This window comes from Leuresthes tenuis, unplaced genomic scaffold (assembly GCF_036924035.1).
Source record: "Leuresthes tenuis unplaced genomic scaffold, fLeuTen1.0.hap1 SCAF_65, whole genome shotgun sequence".
In the NCBI taxonomy this organism is placed as follows: Eukaryota; Metazoa; Chordata; class Actinopteri; order Atheriniformes; family Atherinopsidae; genus Leuresthes; species Leuresthes tenuis.
In genome coordinates, this window is record NW_027325419.1 from 86099 (window position 1) to 103540 (window position 17442).

At 43.0% G+C, this 17442-nt stretch overlaps 3 non-coding genes and 1 pseudogene across 3 annotated transcripts; 3 read left to right on the plus strand and 1 right to left on the minus strand.

The window, feature by feature from the left end:
- Positions 1 to 3147: 3147 nt before the first annotated feature.
- On the minus strand, positions 3148 to 3324 carry LOC140285940 (U2 spliceosomal RNA; annotated as a pseudogene).
- Positions 3325 to 8143: 4819 nt separating this feature from the next.
- Positions 8144 to 8334, plus strand: LOC140285951 (U2 spliceosomal RNA). Its single transcript, XR_011910882.1, has one exon. It is a non-coding gene; the product is annotated as a U2 spliceosomal RNA (small nuclear RNA).
- A 403-nt stretch (positions 8335 to 8737) lies between these two features.
- LOC140285959 (U5 spliceosomal RNA) lies at positions 8738 to 8851 on the plus strand. The gene has a single exon (XR_011910889.1). It is a non-coding gene; the product is annotated as a U5 spliceosomal RNA (small nuclear RNA).
- A 275-nt stretch (positions 8852 to 9126) lies between these two features.
- On the plus strand, positions 9127 to 9314 carry LOC140285929 (U2 spliceosomal RNA). The gene has a single exon (XR_011910866.1). It is a non-coding gene; the product is annotated as a U2 spliceosomal RNA (small nuclear RNA).
- Positions 9315 to 17442: the final 8128 nt, after the last annotated feature.

Here is a 17442-nt window from a genome sequence, read left to right on the forward strand (position 1 = left end):
AATAAAGTAGGCGCACATATTTTTTCACTTCTTCTCATAGTCATTGTCAGGCCCCAAAGAAATGTGTGATGTGCAGTGCAAATCAGTAGGTTGCATGAAATCAGAAAGGGGTGAAACTAACGCTTTTGCTTCTTCCACTAGTTGTTGTGAAAAAGGAGAGCTGGGAAGTTTCCACTCATAAGCATATGTAAGTGCCGATGAATCAAACTGCACTGCTGTGAAAACTTTGTCAGGCTGTAACATAACCTTAACACCCTCTGGTGTAGAAGTTAAAATAATGCCTAATTTACACATGAGATCACAGCCCATCAGGTTAATGGGACACAACTCTGATAACAAAAATGAGTGTTTGAAGGAGAGCTCATCGGGAGTGACAACACGCAATGGGCATTGTCATTTTCTCCTTCACAACCTGGCCTGATGCAGACATACAGTAAACGTGGTTTCCACTTAACTTTGGAGGACAATCAAACTCCCCTGACGTCACTACTGATGAACATAAGTTCCTATATTCTGAGAGAAATATCTTTGCTCTAGGACGGAAATAGCATGCAAAACTTTACTACGTGAATCACAGTCGGCAAGCGTTGCTTCACTACACAGAGCAGGAAAAATGTGTGAGTGTGTTTGTGCTATCACCCATTAGTGGAGGCTCCGCTGCCGCGTGACGTCCAGAACCTGCCTCCCACCCTCAGTCAGTCTTTTGCCCAATTTCATCACTTTTCAGCTGTGGACAGTCCTTCTTCCCGTGTCCAGTCTGGCCACAGTAAAAACAAATATTCGGATCATAGCTCTGGCGTGGCCCATTTCGACCTCCTCTCCCACACGTCCACGTCTTCGACTTCGGCCTCGTCCTCTGTTTACACCAACTGCGTAATACATGGTCATGGCTGCCAAATGCAGCTCCTTTTCACACTTGTCCCTTTTGGTTGTCTTACGCGTCTCAACTTGGTTCTGAGCATGGCGAGCATATCGGCGAACGTCAGCCAAACGAGGACCCTCACACCATCCCACGTAAATGTTCTTTACTTCAGTGGCAACATCTGGCATGAGGCCTTTAATTATTGCATCGCAAACTGTGGCCTTCTCTCAGCCAAACACCTCTGATCTCGCTTTTCATGATGTAAGGTTGGGCATTCAGACCTTGCTTCACCTGCTTTTCACCAAATATAGTCGGACATTCACACCTTCTTGCAGCCGAACACTTCCACTCCACCTTTTAGTGTTCTATCACACCTTTTTTTCACCGCATTTTATACATTATGGTTGGAAATTTTCAACCACTCTCATCCGAAGACCTCTCCTCCCGCTTTTGTTAATATATTTGAACTTTAGTCGGACATTCAAACCTTCTTGCAGCTGAACCACCTCCGCTCCCTGTTTTGATCATATATGGTCTGGCAATACTACCTTTTCTTACCCGTTTGTGAGTAATTATGGCTGGACATTCACACCTACTTGCAGCCGAACACCACCTCTCCCGCTTTTGATGATGTATGGTCCGGCATTCTTACCTTTTCTAACACATTTTTCAGGAATTATGGTCGGAGATTCACACCTCCTTACAGCCGAACACCTCCGCTCCTGCATTTGATGGTGTATAGTCGGGCATTCTCACCCTTTCTCATCAGCTTTTTGCAAATTATGATCTAACATTCACACCTGCTTTTGATGATGTATGGTTGGGCATTCTTACCTTTTTTTTTACCCATTTTTCAGGAATTATGGGTGGACATTCAAACCTTCCTGCAGCTGAACACCTCCTCTCCCGCTTATGATCATGTGCGGTTTGATATTCGAAAATTTTCTTTCATGTTTTCTAGCAATTATTGATGGACATTCAGACCTTCTTGCAGCTGAACACCTCCGCTCCCGCTTTTGTTAATATATTTGAACTTTAGTCAGACATTCACACCTACTTGCAGCCGAACACCACCTCTCTAGCTTTTGATGAGGTATGGTCCGGCATTCTTACCGTTTCTAACACATTTTTCAGCAATTATGGTAGGACATTCACACCTTCTTGCAGCTGAACACCTCCTCTCCCACTTATGATCATGTGCGGATTGATTTTCGAAAATTTTCTTTCATGTTTTCTAGCAATTAATAATGGACATTTAGACCTTCTTGCAGCTGAACACCTCCGCTCCCGCTTTTGATCATACATTGTCAGGCATTCGCACCTTGTCTTACCCGCTTTTTACAAACTTTAGTCGAACATTCACACCTTTTTGCAGCCGAACACAGTTTTTTGCAGCCGAATTTGGGCATTCGAACCTTTTCATACCCACTTTTTACCAACTATGGTCGGACATTCACACCGTCTTACAACGGAACACCTCCACTCCCTCTTTTGATGGTGTATGTTCGGGCATTCGAACCTTTTCTTACCCGCTTTTTACAAACTATGCTCGGACATTCAAACCTTCTTGTAGCCGAACACATCCACTCGTGCTTTTGATGATGTATGGTATGGCATTCGAACCTACTTGTTGCCCGCTTTTCATTAATTATGGGTGGACATTCACACCTTGTCGCAGCCAAACACCTCCGCTCCCTGGTTTGATCATGTATGGTTGGACATTCGCACCTTTTCTCACCCGCTTTTTGCAAACTATGGTCGGCCATTCACAGCTTCCTCTCCACCATACTTGTATGGTGGGATATTCACACCCACTTGCATCCGAAGACCTCCGCCCCCACTTTTGTTGATATTTAGTCGGTCATTCGCACCTTACCCGCTTTTGGCAAACTATGGCCTTCTTGCAGCCAAAAACCTCTGATCTCGCTTTTGATGATGTAAGGTTGGGCATTCAGACCTTGCTTCACCTGCTTTTCACCAAATATAGTCGGACATTCACACCTTCTTGCAGCCGAACACTTCCGCTCCACCTTTTAGTTTTCTATGGGGCATTCACACCTTTATTTTCACCGCATTTTATAAAAACACCACAGGAACACCGTATTGAGGCTTTGTTCTGACCGCTCATTCGGTGTCGCGTTTCTTTCAAGCATTTCTCCTGGTTAGCCCGCACTCGGCTCGCTCCCAGAGCCGTGTTAAAGTCTGCTTCGCATTCACTCTCTTTTCTCAGCAGACTAAAAGAAACTTCCATCCTGCACCGCTGTTTGCTTTTTCACAACAGCAGAGGAGAGCGCACCGTTCCCAGCGGCACTGCAATACCGGGTCGATGCTTGGAGTGAACGGAGCAAGCTCCTTTTTCAACTCCTATTGATAAAAATCCATTTAATATGTAGTCCTTGCATAGACATATCACATATTAAACTGATAAGTACAGATGGATTATGTGCAATTATTAAAGAGAGTAGAGGACGATCTCTCTCGTTGGAAGTCCTTACCTATATCACTTATGGGGAGAGTTACAACCATTAAAATGATGATACTACCAAAAGTTAACTATTTGTTCTCAATGATCCCCATAAAACCATCTGCTACTTGGTTTAAGTCACTAGATTCATGCATCTCCAAAAAACAAACCACCACGTATTAGTTTACAAACCCTACAGAAGACCAAGGACAGTGGTGGATTAGATTTACCTCATTTTCAGCACTATTCCTTAGCCAATAGGTTACAATATATATCAAAATGGTTTAAACCTTGTTGTTGTCACAGTTCCCAGAGACGTTGTAATCGTTGAGGATTCTATATTCACCCCCTCATTAGAGGCACGTGTTGCAGATTGATGACACTGAATCTTCTTCTCTGTTCATTGCTGGCATCATTCCCAGCATCGTAAGTGTTCGTGGCATTGTTAGCCTCTTCTTCTGGATCTTGATATCGAGCATCCTTTTGTATTTCTGGTTTGTAAGTCCTCTCTCTTCGTTCACCGGAGTCTTCGTCTCTTTGTCCTTGAGTTTGGTGATTTTTTCTTTTTTTGATGCCTTGACACAGTGTGACAGGTGATACCACGTGGGAGATCCTTTAACTTGGACTGCTGTCCCTGTGCTGCGAAATGGCTGTGCTGCTCAAATGGTCTCTCCTTCATCATATACACAGTTATTTATACATCACCTTCCACCATGAAGCGTTGTCCCTTTTTGTTTCTCTCTTTGTTCTTAAAATGCTGTTATGCATGTCTAAACCAATCCATTAAACTAGATCATTTTGGCAGTAAAGCGATCTACAATGTGCTTGGTCGCAAAGCTGCTCATCTGTGGTAAACAGCTCTTCAGAAAGGCATTCTTCAATTGATTTTACTAATTTTATGTAATAATTTTGTGATTTCCTACAAAACTACACTTCTTCTCCCATCTGTCTGAGTATTTAATATTGTCTGGGTCCCGTTAAAACATATATTTTTCCCATCTAATTCCTTGTTTGCTTTAAAACAAGTATTCCCCATTTTCTATCCCTTCAGTAGCCAACCAGTTTGTATGGAGTACACTGGAGCAACTTGACTGATCAGTAAAACACTGCTTTTGTTGTCACCGCAAGGCTTCCCCCGTCGGTTGTTTCACTGAGACACTACTGAGTAACTACAACTCAACACAGTTTATACACATAACATTCATATACATACTAACAAACAAACAAACAATATAATTATCGCAATTTTCTCATCTCTGTTTGAACGTACACCCAGGTAAATATTCCTGTAGTCTTCTCATACCGACTATGGACCCATTCATTGTTTAACTTCACTGTTTTGCAAATCCTAATTGAATATTACACATTGACATTGAAATTTACTGGATAAGCAGGTCTTCATTGCATTCAGCAGCCTATATGTGAGCATCTATGTGTAAGCTGTTCTTCTTTGCATTTATCAGCAGCAAGCAATTCTTCACTGCACATGCATATGTAAATAGTAAAACAATTCCAATGTGTTAGCGAAACCTTCTATATCACAGTGGTTTCTAAGGTCTATTTTAAGTTCTTTGCCATCAGTGAGATGACATAGTTTACAAAGTGTGTCAAATTATCACTGAAGATCTTTTCAGGTATTTCAAATCTAGAAATAAGTTATTTTACGCGTGATTTTGCTACTGAGAGTGCATCTGCTTGTGCACATGGAAATATTTCAGACCATTTGGTAAAAACCTCTGTTGTCACTGAGCAGAATCGTTTCCCTTAACATTAATTTAGTTCAATGAAATCTACACAATAATGAAATAATGAAATCCAAACAAATATGTTGAAAATGATACACTGGCTTAGGGAATTATCTTCGTTTTGGTCTTAGATTGCCCTGTGGAATGTATTTTGCACATATTTGACCTGCTAGACAAAACTTTATTCATTTATTTATTCTAAAAAAAAAAATTCAATAATTAGTAAAACCATATGCTGTAAAAACCTTGTTCATTATTGCTTCCATCCCTCCTGTTGAGACATGACATGGTCCGTGGCTCAATACTGCAGCATATTTAAACAAATTCTTTGGCAGTATGGTTTTCCTTCCGGTCATTCATACGAGTCTATTGTAGATGGCAATTGAATAACATCTAATAATGCTAAAATATTTGTAGTTTATACATTTAGCTGTGGATGTCAACATACCTGTTTTTCCAATGCTGTGTTAACACATGTACAGTTGAGAAGGCATACTGACTGTCAGTGTAAACGTTAACAACCTTTTTGTTATTTAATTTACAAGCTTCAGTTAAAGCTACCAATTCGACTGCTTGAACAGAGTAATTTTTTGGTAGTGGTTGTTTTAAGAAAACTTCAGTTTCTGTTACTACTGCAAATCCTGTAGCATTTGTGCCATCAGGGTTTTTTGCTTGACCTGTTGAATAAATATAGTTATTTCTGCATTTTCATAACGTATATCAGTTAAGTCTGGCCTGGGTAAAACACTGATGGTTATTTCTGACATGCAATCATGAGGCTTTCCATCTGTGGGGTAGGTAGCAGTTTGGATGGATTAAGTGTAGCACATCTCTCGACAACAAGGTGTGGCTGTGAAAGAAGAACTGTTATGTAGGAGAGATGTCTGGTAAAGATATTTTGTTAAGTAACCATATCACAGCCACTGCATGAGGTACCTTAAGTGTTAATGGGTGAAATAACACCATTATTGTTGATGCCTGCACTGCCAATGGCTTCTGGCCATTGATTCAAAAGTACGATCTCGTCCCTTTTTCCCCCTTTCAGTGGACACTGGCCCCTAATTACCGCAATTCAGCAGGGGGTCTTTCATTAGGAGTACTGGACTCCCCCGTGCACGGTTTCAGCTCCGACCCTGGAAAGCGGAAAAAACGTTGAGATCTGGTTTGAGGACCCAATTGTTGAGAAAAGTCTCTCAATGAGACTCAGAGTTGCTGGAGTCAGTTAATGCAAATGTTTAATCTTGCAGCAAGTAACCCTTCTGTCTGTTTGGACTCTCACATACATTCGGTTAATCATAGAAAAACGAGAACAAAACTTTTTAGCCCCTTAAATTCATAAAACAGACATGGTGCAGTTATTTCCATTCTAGAAAATAAGAGTAATCACCACCATTCCTATAAATTCTGGATATTCTAACAATCTGAATCTTTTTTAAATGTTCGATGAAGCCCTTTGCTGTTCTGTTTAGAGACTCAGCTGATCATAAACCAAGTTTTGCTCTTGAACCAAGCTTCTAAACTCTTCACCTTTTTCATTTCTCAGTTAGTATTCACTTTAAAACTGATTAAAAGAAAAATTAAATGAATGCCTATCAACAAATGTGGGATCTAAACTCTAGTGCTTTCTCTAAAATAATTTCCTTTCTCAATTCAGAAATGTGTGTGTGTAAGTCACAACACCTGTGACACCAAAACGGCTTTCTTTTCTCTGTTTTTTCTACACTCTGCACTGTGAGCACACACACCAAATCAGAAAGGCTTTTTTCTCTCTTTTCTACATTATGGACTGTGGGGACACAAAACCGCTCTCTCTCTTTTTTTTTTTGATTGTGTGCCAGGGCGTTGTCTCACGTATTAGATTATGCTTAAGATACGAATGGGTTTATCAGTCACATCAGAATCCATACATACTGATCCTCCCGTAATAAAATGGTCGGATCTTATCAAACACACTTTGTTTCTTGTGACAAGTCAGCGAAACAGCGTATACACGTCAAGACACTGAATCAAGTTTGCCACAAGAACTCATAAGTTTGGCAGTATTGCTCTGCCGTCAGCAATCATACACCCATTTTATTTTCATGAGACATGTGCAGGCACCTGTTCATCCACTGTTCTATCACTATGAATTAGTTTATCTATTATCAATAAGGATACTTCTACAACTACTATCAAAGTATGTCCGGACTTCTTATGTTGTCAGTTGCTATATATGAATAAGTGGGTAGCTACTGACAAGCATTAAGCATGTCACACAGCCCAAACATATAACATTTCAGGACACACCACACAGTTAACAACCACAGTGAAGCGTGTCAAAGCCCAAACATGTAACATTCAACAGGACACTTACACAACACATTCAAATCAAACAGTCAGACAACATACAAGAACATATACCCCAGCCAGCATTGCTCCCTGCCTATTTTCCTACAACTCACTATGTGTGCGCACACCTTTATTCACAAACTCTTCAACTTATACTCTTTTACCGAAGCTGCTACAGCTCGATTGGCCAAATACCCTTAGATCCTATTTCGGTGAATTTGACATCTGCCTTGTATGTAACAGATTAGCGGTTTAGCAGTTTTAATTTAGTTTGAGTGAAGGAATTCATTTTATAGCAAAATCCGAAATCGTGAAGAACTCATGAAAGTAAGCTTATTCTCGGATTCCTGAAACTTTAGATTTGCTCTTTCTTTTACTGCAAAGTACAACGTTGAGCAGCACTAATGAGTTGTTTCTATTTTTGGCAGGCTTTACCTTTGCGGATGAAGCCCTTTCTGTCTGTGCAAAAGAAATCTTGTTACTGTGCAGAGTGACTTCTCTGAGTAGAGTCGCCTTACTTGTTGCGACTGTGCCGATGTTCGAAGCTGGAGTGCAAAGTTGTTGCTTGAATGGTGCTCGCTGGAGCGTGTGGTAGTGTAAAGTTATACCATTTAAAAGGGCTGAAGAGTGCTCAGTGCAGCGGGTGGGCGGAGGTGCAAAGTGACACTATGGCCATAAAAAGAACACCGCTACAAGTGCGCATTGTGCCAGGAAGGGCCCTCGGACGTGAACCAGTGGACAGTTATCGCTTCTCGGCCTTTTGGCTAAGATCAAGTGTAGTATCTGTTCTTATCAGTTTAATGTCTGATATGTCCTCTTTGCGAGGACTACATATTAAATGGATTTTTATCAATAGGAGTTGAAAAAGGAGCTTGCTCCGTTCACTCCAAGCATCGACCCGGTACTGCAGTGCCACTAGGAATGGTGCGCTCTCCTCTGCTCTTGTGAAAAAGCAAACAGGATGGAAGTTTCAGGGAGCCTAAGATGAAACTTTCTTTTAATCTGCTGAGAAAAGAGAGTGAATGCGAAGCAGACTTTAACACGGCTCTGGGAGCGAGCCGAGTGCGGGCTAACCGGGAGAATTGCTTGAAAGAAACGCGACACCGAATGAGCAGTCAGAACAAAGCCTCAATACGGTGTTCCCGTGTTGTTTGTGGCTGCCTTGTCTTTTGCACAGAGTAAAAGACAAGGCAGCCATCGAATAGGGCCCGATTGTTCCTACTTGGTCAGCCGAGGAGCAAGGGGGGGGAGCAAGCGTCTCAACCAAGCAAAGCTCACCATGGGGAAGGTGGCTATGCCAACTAGCCTGATGCCCTGCTCCCGCAGTGATGGATAATCGTACACTGGTTTCTCTTCATAATGTACAAGTCTTTCGCCTTTTACTAAAGACTTCCGTGGAGAGCAGCACTAATGAATTGTTTCTATTTTTGGCAGGCTTTACCTTTGCGGGGGAAGCCCTTTCTGTCTGTGCAAAAGAAATCTTGTCACTGTGCAGAGTGACTTCTCTGAGTAGAGTCGCCTTACTTGTTGCGACTGTGCCGATGTTGCTTGAATGGTGCTCGCTGGAGCGTGCTGTAGTGTAAAGTTATACCATTTAAAAGGGTTGAAGAGTGCTCAGTGCAGCGGGTGGGCGGAGGTGCAAAGTGACACTATGGCCATAAAAAGAACACCGCTACAAGTGCGCATTGTGCCAGGAAGGGCCCTCGGACGTGAACCAGTGGACAGTTATCGCTTCTCGGCCTTTTGGCTAAGATCAAGTGTAGTATCTGTACTTATCAGTTTAATATGTGACATGTCTATGCGAGGACTACATATTAAATGGATTTTTATCAATAGGAGTTGAAAAAGGAGCTTGCTCCGTTCACTCCAAGCATCGACCCGGTACTGCAGTGCCGCTGGGAACGGTGCGCTCTCCTCTGCTCTTGTGAAAAAGCAAAGAGCGGTGCAGGATGGAAGTTTCTTTTAATCTGCTGAGAAAAGAGAGTGAATGCGAAGCAGACTTTAACACGGCTCTGGGAGCGAGCCGAGTGCGGGCTAACCAGGAGAATTGCTTGAAAGAAACGCGACACCGAATGAGCGGTCAGAACAAAGCCTCAATACGGTGTTCCTGTGGTGTTTTTATAAAATGCGGTGTAAAAAAAGGTGTGAATGCCCCATAGAAAACTAATAGGTGAATCGGAAGTGTTCGGCTGCAAGAAGGTGTGAATGTCCGACTATATTTGGTGAAAAGCAGGTGAAGCAAGGTCTGAATGCCCAACCTTACATCATCAAAAGCGAGATCAGAGGTTTTTGGCTGCAAGAAGGCCATAGTTTGCCAAAAGCGGGTAAGGTGCGAATGATCGGCTAAATATCAACAAAAGTGGGGGCGGAGGTCTTCGGATGCAAGTGGGTGTGAATATCCCACCATACAAGTATGGTGGAGAGGAAGCTGTGAATGGCCGACCATAGTTTGCAAAAAGCGGGTGAGAAAAGGTGCGAATGTCCAACCATACATGATCAAAACAGGGAGCGGAGGTGTTTGGCTGCGACAAGGTGTGAATGGCCACCCATAATTAATGAAAAGCGGGCAACAAGTAGGTTCGAATGCCCAACCATACATCATCAAAAGCAGGAGTGGATGTGTTCGGCTACAAGAAGGTTTGAATGTCCGAGCATAGTTTGTAAAAAGCGGGTAAGAACAGGTTCGAATGCCCGAACATACACCATCAAAAGAGGGAGCGGAGGTGTTCCGCTGTAAGACGGTGTGAATGTCCGACCATAGTTGGTAAAAAGTGGGTATGAAAAGGTTCGAATGCCCAAATTCGGCTGCAAAAAACTGTGTTCGGCTGCAAAAAGGTGTGAATGTTCGACTAAATTTTGTAAAAAGCGGGTAAGACAAGGTGTGAATGCCTGACAATGTATGATCAAAAGCGGGAGCGGAGGTGTTCAGCTGCAAGAAGGTCTAAATGTCCATTTTTAATTGCTAGAAAACATGAAAGAAAATTTTCGAAAATCAATCCGCACATGATCATAAGTGGGAGAGGAGGTGTTCAGCTGCAAGAAGGTGTGAATGTCCTACCATAATTGCTGAAAAATGTGTTAGAAACGGTAAGAATGCCGGACCATACATCCTCAAAAGCTAGAGAGGTGGTGTTCGGCTGCAAGTAGGTGTGAATGTCTGACTAAAGTTCAAATATATTAACAAAAGCGGGAGGAGAGGTCTTTGGATGAGTGGTTGAGAATTTCCAACCATAATCTATAAAATGCGGTGAAAAAAAAGGTGTGATAGATACCTAAAAGGTGGAGCGGAAGTGTTCGGCTGCAAGAAGGTGTGAATGTTATATATATAGTTGGTGAAAAGCAGGAAAAGAAAGGTCTGAATGCCCAATCTTACATCATCAAAAGCGAGATCAGAGGTGTTTGGCGGCAAGAAAACGGGTAAGGTGTGAATGACCGACTAAATATCAACAAAAGTGGGGGCGGAGGTCTTCGGATGCAAGTGGGTGTGAATATCCCACCATACAAGTATGGTGGAGAGGAAGCTGTGAATGGCCGACCATAGTTTGCAAAAAGCGGGTGAGAAAAGGTGCGAATGTCCAACCATACATGATCAAAACAGGGAGCGGAGGTGTTTGGCTGCGACAAGGTGTGAATGTCCACCCATAATTAATGAAAAGCGGGCAACAAGTAGGTTCGAATGCCCAACCATACATCAACAAAAGCAGGAGTGGATGTGTTTGGCTACAAGAAGGTTTGAATGTCCGAGCATAGTTTGTAAAAAGCGGGTAAGAAAAGGTGCGAATGCCCGACAAAGTATGATCAAAAGAGGGAGTGGAGGTTTTCGGCTACAAGAAGGTTTGAATGTACGACCATAGTTTGTAAAAAGCGGGTAAGAAAAGGTGCGAATGCCCGAACATACACCATCAAAAGAGGGAGCGGAGGTGTTCCGCTGAAAGACGGTGTGAACGTCCGACCAAAGTTTGTAAAAAGCAGTTAAGAAAAGGTTTGAATATCCAACCAAACATAATCAAAAGTGGGAGCAGAGCTGTTCGACTGCAAGTAGGTGGGAATGTCCGACCATAGTTGGTAAAAAGCGGGTAAGAAAAGGTTAAAAAACCCGACTGTACACAATCAAAAGAGGGAGCGGACGTGTTTCGCTGCAAGAAGGTGTGAATGTCCGAGCATAGTTTGTAAAAAGTGGGTAAGAAAAGGTTCGAATGCCAGAACATACACCATCAAAAGAGGGAGCGGAGGTGTTCCGCTGTAAGAAGGTGTGAATATCCGACCATAGTTGGTAAAAAGCGGGTAAGAAAAGGTTCGAATGCCAAAATATACACCATCAAAAGCGGAAGCCGAGGTGTTCGGCTGCAAGTAGGTGTGAATGTCAGATCATAATTTGCAAAAAGCTGATGAGAAAGGTGTGAATGACCGACAATAATTGCTGAAAAATGTGTTAGGAAAGGTAAGAATGCCGGACCATTCATCATCAAAAGCGGGAGAAGAGGTGTTCGGCTGCAAGAAGCTGTGAATGTCCAGCCATAATTACTCAAAAACGGGTACGAAAAGGTAGTATTGCCAGACCATAAATGATCAAAAAAGGGAGCGGAGGTTTTCCGCTGTAAGAAGGTGTGAATATCCGACCATAATTGGTAAAAAGCGGGTAAGAAAAGGTGCGAATGCCCGACAATGTATGATCAAAAGAGGGAACGGAGGTTTTCGGCTGCAAGAAGGTCTAAATGTCCAACCATAATTTGTAAAAACCGGGGAAGAAAAGGCTCGGAAGCCCAACTATACACCATCAAAAGCGGGAGCGGAGGTGTTCAGCTGCAAGAAGGTCTGATTGTCCATCAATAATTGCTAGAAAACATGAAAAAAAAATTTCGAATATCCAACCGCACATGATCATAAGTGGGAGAGGAGGTGTTCAGCTGCAAGAAGGTGTGAATGTGCACCCATAATTCCTCAAAAATGGGTAAAAAAAAAGGTGCGAATGCCCAACCATACATCATCAAAAGCAGTACTGGATGTGTTAGGCTACAAGAAGGTTTGAATGTCCGAGCATAGTTTGTAAAAAGCGGGTAAGAAAAGGTTCGAATGCCCGAACATACACCATCAAAAGAGGTAGCGGAGGTGTTCCGCCATAAGAAGGTGTGAATGTCCGACCGTAGTTGGTTAAAATACCCGACTGTACACAATCAATAGCGGGAGCGAATGTGTTCGGCTACAAGAAGGTGTGAATGGCCGACCATTTTTTGTAAATAGCGGGTAAGAAAAGGTGCGAATGCCCGACAATGTATGATCAAAAGAGGGAGCGGAGGTTTTCGGCTAAAAGAAGGTCTGAATGTCCAACCATAATTTGTAAAAACCGGGGAAGAAAAGGCTCGAAAGCCCAACTATACACCATCAAAAGCGGGAGCAGAGGGGTTCAGCTGCAAGAAGGTCTGAATGTCCATCAATAATTGCTAGAAAACATGAAAGAAAATTTTCGAATATCAAACCGCACATGATCATATGCGGGAGAGGAGGTGTTCAGCTGCAAGAAGGTGTGAATGTCCACCCATAATTCCTGAAAAATGGGTAAAAAAAGGTGCGAATGCCCAACCATACATCATCAAAAGCATGTGTGAATGTCAGATCATAATTTGCAAAAACCTGATGAACACATCAAATTTGGATCAGCAGGTGAAACAGTCCACTCCATTTCTTTCTGACATGTAGCAACAAACTCTCCCACACCTTGTCACTGCCAGTGTGTACGTTTGGCCAAGGAAATGTGAGGGCGAGTACCACAAACATTAAAAAAATCTAAGTTCTCTGGAGTCAATAAAGTAGGCGCACATATTTTTTCACTTCTTCTCATAGTCATTGTCAGGCCCCAAAGAAATGTGTGATGTGCAGTGCAAATCAGCAGGTTGCATGAAATCAGAAAGGGGTGAAACTAACGCTTTTGCTTCTTCCACTAGTTGTTGTGAAAAAGGAGAGCTGGGAAGTTTCCACTCATAAGCATATGTAAGTGCAGATGAATCAAACTGCACTGCTGTGAAAACTTTGTCAGGCTGTAACATAACGTTAACACCCTCTGGTGTAGAAGTTAAAATAATGCCTAATTTACACATGAGATCACAGCCCATCAGGTTAATGGGACACAACTCTGATAACAAAAATGAGTGTTTGAAGGAGAGCCCATCTGGAGTGACACACGCAATGGGCGATGTCATTTTCTCCTTCACAACCTGGCCTGATGCAGACATATAGTAAACGTGGTTTCCACTTAACTTTGGAGGACAATCAAACTCCCCTGACGTCACTACTGATGAACATAAGTTCCTATATTCTGAGAGAAATATCTTTGCTCTAGGACGGAAATAGCATGCAAAACTTTACTACGTGAATCACAGTCGGCAAGCGTTTCTTCACTACACAGAGCAGGAAAAATGTGTGAGTGTGTTTGTGCTATCACCCATTAGTGGAGGCTCCGCTGCCACGTGACGTCCAGAACCTGCCTCCCACCCTCAGTCAGCCTTTTGCCCAATTTCATCACTTTTCAGCTGTGGACACAGCCACAGTAAAAACAAATATTCGGATCATAGCTCTGGCGTGGCCCATTTCGACCTCCTCTCCCACACGTCCACGTCTTCGACTTCGGCCTCGTCCTCTGTTTAAACCAACTGCGTAATACATGGTCATGGCTGCCAAATGCAGCTCCTTTTCACACTTGTCCTATATCTTAAGCGTCTCAACTTGGCTCTCAGCATGGCGAGCATATCGGCGAACGTCAGCCAAACGAGGACCCTCACACCATCCCACGTAAATGTTCTTTACTTCAGTGGCGACATCTGGCATGAGGCCTTTAATTATTGCATTGCATGCAATACTCTCCCATGGTCCTGATTCATTACCCAAATCCCTTGGTCTCTGATGACCGCTGTGCTTGCTGACTTCCTCAAGGATGCGGTGTACAAAATCATCAGTCCCTTCACCGGGTTTCTGTTTGCAGGTGTAAATGTGGGACATATTGATTTTGGTTGGAAATTGAGTGGTGATGGCTTGACACAGTCTTTGGATGGCTGCTTCATATTGAGCGTTATCATTATGTCCTCGTTCACTGTTGGTAGGTCGCAAATCCAGTTGTAGCATACTGGCCTCTATTTTGCAGAGGTCGGTCAGTTTGAACTTTTTTGCCAATATGCGACGCAATTCAACCCTGGTCGGGCAGAATTGTGCGCAGAAATCTCGCAACTCGTCAGCAAAATGGGGTCCAGAAATCTCTGGATCTGGTAAGCATTGTTATGCTTCCATGATGTCAGTCTCAGTCCAGGGTCGATAAACCAGTAATGGTCCAGTGGGAACTGCAACTTTAACCATAGGCATGGTTTGAATCTGGTTTTGTTTTTTCTCACGTTTAGATCTCTGAAGTCCAGATTGTGGGTAAAGGATTTTTGTCACTTGCGTTAAAAGTTCTTGGGCAGGTACGCTGGAGAACCAAACGTCTTCCTTTTCCTCATCATCAGACCTATGTAACTGATGTTGTGAGAATGATGGAATTTCTTCCCGAGGGAGGATGGAAGAAGTCCCTTCTTCCCGAGAGCCAGAGGCTTGTGGCAGGGCTGGCTGTTGTTGTTGCAGGCGTCGTGGAGGGCAGGAGTCCAGGTCTGGATCCGGCACAGCGAGAGCGCTCAGGGTGGGGTAAAGAGGTGCAGAAGGAGAAAAAGTGTTATCAGTGGAATATGGTGATGGTTTAAAAGAAGATTCAGTCTTAATCAGAGCTGAATTATCTTTTCGTCCACATACTAAATTATTATCATCATTCCGTCATGGCATTCGTGTAACATTTTCCTTTCTTTCTCTTAATACACTTTATTTTTTCCAACATTCTATACCTTTCTTACTTCTTATTTAAACTTAATTTTCTTTTTTTTTGCTTCATCTCTTTCTCATATTTGCAAAACTTTTCTTCTAATTTTCTTATTTCTAACATACTAAAAGAACCTTCAGGTGGAAAACCTCTGGACCATATTTCTTTTTCATTTCAACATGCTTAGGTCCCCCGGTAGGGTCAAAAGTCTGAGACCTACTGTTTCCCATTCTCAGACTTGGAATGGGGAAATATATTCCTTCACTCAAAGGACGTCTCCAATGAGGACCTTAATCTGTACTCACACTTCTTCGGAGTACTTCACACTTCTTCGGACTGCTTCAAAAGTTTCCCTTACCCATGAAATCTCTGTCTCACTAATGACACAACTGGGAAACCCTCTTTTATTCAAATAAAAACTAAAAAGCAGTCCTATCATCTCAGACTATCATATTTAAAAAATGATCCCAGCGCTGGTATTCAGGAAAAGGACCTGCCAGTCCTCTCTCTCAGAAAAGGCCTTGGAGGTATGAGGCTGGAACAGCTACTTCAGTCCAGGCTGGCCATGCACTGCGGTCCGGTCCAGAGACACCAGTCGAGGGATCCTGTTCGTGACGCCAAAATTGTGGACATAGAAGGGCATGTTGAAGGTGTGAATGTCCGACCATAGTTGGTAAAAAGCGGGTAAGAAAAGGTTAAAATACCCGACTCTACACAATCAATAGCGGGAGCGGAGTTGTTCGGCTAAAAGAAGGTGTGAAAGTCCTACCATGGTTTGTAAAAAGCGGGTAAGAAAAGGTTCGAATGCCAAAATATACACCATCAAAAGCGGAAGCCGAGGTGTTCGGCTGCAAGTAGGTGTGAATGTCAGATCATAATTTGCAAAAAGCTGATGAGAAAGGTGTGAATGATCGACAATAATTGCTGAAAAATGTGTTAGAAAAGGTAAGAATGCCGGACCATTCATCATCAAAAGCGGGAGAAGAGGTGTTCGGCTGTAAGATGGTGCGAATGTCCGACCATAGTTGGTAAAAAGCGGGTAAGAAAGGTTCGAATGCCCGAATATATACCATCAAAAGCGGAAGCGGAGGTGTTCGGCTGCAAGAAGGTGTGAACGTCCGACCAAAGTTTGTAAAAAGCAGGTAAGAAAAGGTGCGAATGCCCGAACATACACCATCAAAAGAGGGAGCGGAGGTGTTCCGCTGAAAGACGGTGTGAATGTCCGACCATAGTTGGTAAAAAGCGGGTAAGAAAAGGTTCGAATGCCCGAATATATACCATCAAAAGCGGAAGCGGAGGTGTTCGGCTGCAAGAAGGTGTGAACGTCTGACCAAAGTTTGTAAAAAGCAGTTAAGAAAAGTTTCGAATATCCAACCAAACATAATCAAAAGTGGGAGCAGAGCTGTTCGACTGCAAGTAGGTGTGAATGTCCACCCATAATTCCTGAAAAATGGGTAAGAAAAGGTGCGAATGCCCAACCATACATCATCAAAAGAAGAAGTGGATGTGTTCTGCTACAAGAAGGTTTGAATGTCCGACCATAGTTTGTAAAAAGTGGGTAAGAAAAAGTTTGAATGCCCGAACATACACCATCAAAAGAGGGAGCGGAGGTGTTCCGCTGTAAGATGGTGTGAATGTCCGACCATAATTGGTAAAAAGCGGGTAAGAAAAGGTTAAAATACCCGACTGTACACAATCAATAGCGGGAGCGGAGTTGTTCGGCTACAAGAAGGTGTGAAAGTCCGACCATGGTTTGTAAAACGCGGGTAAGACAAGGTGCGAATGCCCGACAATGTATGATCAAAAGAGGGAGCGGAGGTGTTCGGCTGCAAGGTCTGAATTTCCAACCATAATTTGTAAACACCGTTGAAGAAAAGCCTCGAAAGCCCGACTATACACCATCAAAAGCGGGAGCAGAGGTGTTCAGCTGCAAGAAGGTCTGAATGTCCACCAATAATTACTGAAAAATGGGTAAGAAAAGGTGTGAATGCCCAACTATACATCATAAAAAGCAGAAGTGGATGTGTTCGGCCACAAGAAGGTTTGAATGTCCGACCATAGTTTGTAAAAGGCGGGTAAGAAAAGGTTCGAATGCCCGAACATACACAATCAAAAGAGGGAGCGGAGGTGTTTCGCTGCAAGGTGTGAATGTCCGAGCATAGTTTGTAATAAGTGGGTAAGAAAAGGTTCGAATGCCAGAACATACACC